We start from the raw sequence: 3,615 nt of genomic DNA, 5'->3' as shown, positions 1-3,615 counted from the left end.
TCTATTAACCTCGTACAGATGCAAGCAAAGATTACCGAAGCAGTTAATGAAACCAGATGGCATATGAATAGATTAGCATGGATAGCACAAACATGCTCGACTTTTATCACTCTACAGCATTACGTGGATTAGCAGGCGAAACAAACTTCGCAAAAGTACATCAAAAATGCCAGCAACTAACCTTGGCATAAAAACTCAATCGAGACAGTACATCCAACTTTGAGCCGAGAGTTAGTAAGCTGCTTTTTAACTTCACGCTGCAGATTAATTTTGAAAGTTCAGCATGCTGTGAAGTTGATCCACGCCATCCATTGAGAGCATACACACATACACACTCACGAAGTTTGGAATGAGAAAAAAAAGCTGCTTGAAATAATCTAGAAAACGTGCTTCGAAATGCAGCTTTGGGATAATTAATCATGCTCCACTAAACCGAAAAGGATCCGCCGATGAGAGCAATCTTTTAGGGACTGACGTGAAGATGACATTTGTTTGTTTTTTTTTTTTGTTGCGAGATTCTCAAACAACGGCCAAACACAATATTTTGAAAACGTTGGTGGTATGTAGATCATATCAATATGACAAAGGCTCAAATTGCAGCACAACATTGAAAAACAGAAACCGACCACATTTCCCAGCGACAAAGTCGCGCCCCAAGCGGTTACAAGGACAAAAGTCAAGCACACAGATAAAGGCACTCTAGCACACGCACCCTTTGGCTTATTTTCTCGTAACCACCACAGTTCACGTTTCTATTTTACGACCTCAACGCCTACCGTTGCATTATTAAAATATTTACGATGCGTCGAACAGTGCCAGTAACGTCACAGCAATTTGCAGGGTCAACTTAATGAGGGCCGCTAGAGTGAAGGTCTTCACATCATCACTGGATTTAGGACGTTATGATAACTAGAGTGAAATTAACAGGGCGTGCCTGATGCCCCATCCTGTTTTTGTTTTCATTCGTGTTTGCCTTTGCACAGAGCAGTTGTGTTGGAAGCTAACAAAACAGAAATTTGGCCCGTTTTTATCGTTAATGAAAAACACTGTTGTGGTGCACGATATGATTGATTTAAAATTTTGTGTCTCAATTTCCGTCTCAACCTTTTTGAAGATGTTTATCCGATCCACAATATCTACAGTCCAATTGTTTTGGTTAGAATGATTTAAATCAAGAATGATCTCAGTAAATCATGTCTTCTATGGTTTTTGCCCTTATCATTGCGACCAGATAATGACAAAATTGTTTCTGTTATCCATTTAATTTTTTTAAATTTTTTGCACTTATGCATACTAAAAAAATACAGCCAATCTCCTTCAATTTTCACTTCCAATTACCGCAGCAACCTTCATATACTCTAATGAAATATTTCACGCGTACGTTCACGATCACGCAAAAAAAAAAATTGCGGGAATCTAATCCAATCTTACCTTCCAGTTTCTTTCCGTTCTTATTTTGCTGTTTCTCTTCCTTTCCTTTTTTTTATTTTTTTCCTTTCCCCTTTCCTATTTTACAATTTATTTTTTTCTTATTGTTTCATTTTGATTGTCTTTTCATATTTAATTTTTTTTATTCATTTTTGTTTTTCTTTTCCCTTTTCTATTTTACGTTCCTTTTTTTTTGTTACTTTGTGATTGTCTTTTCGCATTTATTTTTTTCACTCATCTCTCTTTCACTTTGCCTTCCCATCTCAGTTTTCCAGTTTATTCTTTTAGTTTTTTTTTTGCCTTGTTTCATTATTCTTTCCCTCTTCCAACTCTTATTTTACTTTGTTCATTTTCCCCGTTCCTTTTTCCGTTTTTTAACCGTTTTTATTTTCCAATACTCCTTTTTCTTTTTAATTTTTGTTTCCCTTCTCCAATTTTCTCTTCTTGTTTATCAGTTTCACAGAATTATTTTCTTTCCCAATTATCTCCCTCATTCTATATTCTTTGTTTTGTTCCTTGAATTTTTTCATTTATTTTTAAATCCTTCTTTGTTCTTTTGTATTATCAACTTATATGTGATATCTATATTTACTCTCCTCTTTTATTTTGCATCACCAGTTTCCGTTTTCTTTTTGCCTATTCCTGTTTTCCCCATTTTTTTCAGTTTCTTCTTCAGTTTTTGCCATTTTTTGTTGTTATTTCTCGATTTCTCCTTCCCTTTTTCCGTTTTCCTGTTTCTTTTTTCTCCGTAGTTCCTTTTCTTATTGTTTTTTATTTGATTGTTCCTTTTTTCTTTCGCTATTTCGCTTCCATTTCTCATTTTTCTCTGTTTCCCTTTCTGATTTTTCTTTCAATTTTCAATTAGGGGCCATTCACATTCCACGTGATCAGCTTGTAAGGGAGGGGGGGGGTGCGAGATGTGCAATGTCCACGGTTCATGCGAATTAGGATTTATATGAGCAGTTGTCCACGGAGGGGGTGGGGGGAGGACAAATTGGTTAAAAATCTGTCCTCGTGAAATGTGGATGACCCCTTATCAATTTTCATTTTTCATTTTTATATTTCTTTCAAATCTTTTTTTTTGGTTACCTATTCCATTAAACCTTTCCCAATGTCCCAAACCCAATGTTACTCTTTTTTTTATTCCACGCTAGACAACTATATCGTATTTTACTTTTTCGTAACTTTTATTCAAGTATAATTTTGTTTTAGCGCTATCATCAGATCTCTTATCCATCTTATTTCTGGTTAAAATATTTTATTCCCATTTAGCTTTAATTCTATTACTCTTTTTCTCATTTCTCTCTTCAATCTTAACATTTTAAGTTCCCTTCACATTTGTTTTCTGGTTATCTCGTCTTACTTTTTCCACCATTTCTTTTTGCTTTGTCAACACTCTACCAATCTTATTTCGTATTTTCAATCTACTCAATATTATCATTTTGAATCATAGTCTTATTTCACTTTCTAGTTTTTTTAATATTCTCTTTCGCTAGTCCATTCCGGGTTTTTTACCATTTTTCTTTTGCAATTCTCAATAACTTTCCCTGTTTTTCTGTTTGATTCTATTTTTCTAATTCCAAAATTCGCTTTCTCCAATTACCCTGCCTATTTCTCCTAACCATCTTCCATAGAACTTTTCACTTGCTCTTTGCTTCCTTTATTATTTCGCTGTTCCTAATCTCATATTCATTTTCATTTAACATTTTTCTATTGCATTTCCTTTTCCCATTCCCCATTTTTTTATTGTTACTTTCTCATTTCTCATATTTTTCGCATTTATTCTTTTTTGAAATTTTGGGTACGACCCATACGTCATATTGTTGTGTCTACATACTTGATTGAGGCACGACCGTATAAGCTTATTTTGTAGTGCGCAATAATAATAATTTTTCCAACATCCGGGAACCAAGTTGATTTTTCAGTATATTTCCATGTTTTAAACAGACAAATCACTTTTGTTCTACATCAAGATATACTGTAGTAACTACGGAACAGTTCCACATACCACATTGTATTAAAAAATGCGTAGTTTCGCATATAAGAGGGGTGCCCATTTCACCCCGTGTGCTTATTATGCCCCTCATCCCCCTACACAGATTTCAATGCAACATTCGTAGCAAGTTTCGAACGTTTTTATTGCACATAATTGCACAGAGACATCTCCGGAAAGAGACGGATAGAGAG

This window comes from Wyeomyia smithii, chromosome 3, assembly GCF_029784165.1.
Source record: "Wyeomyia smithii strain HCP4-BCI-WySm-NY-G18 chromosome 3, ASM2978416v1, whole genome shotgun sequence".
Lineage (NCBI taxonomy): Eukaryota > Metazoa > Arthropoda > Insecta > Diptera > Culicidae > Wyeomyia > Wyeomyia smithii.
Note: the sequence above shows the minus strand (reverse complement) of the source record.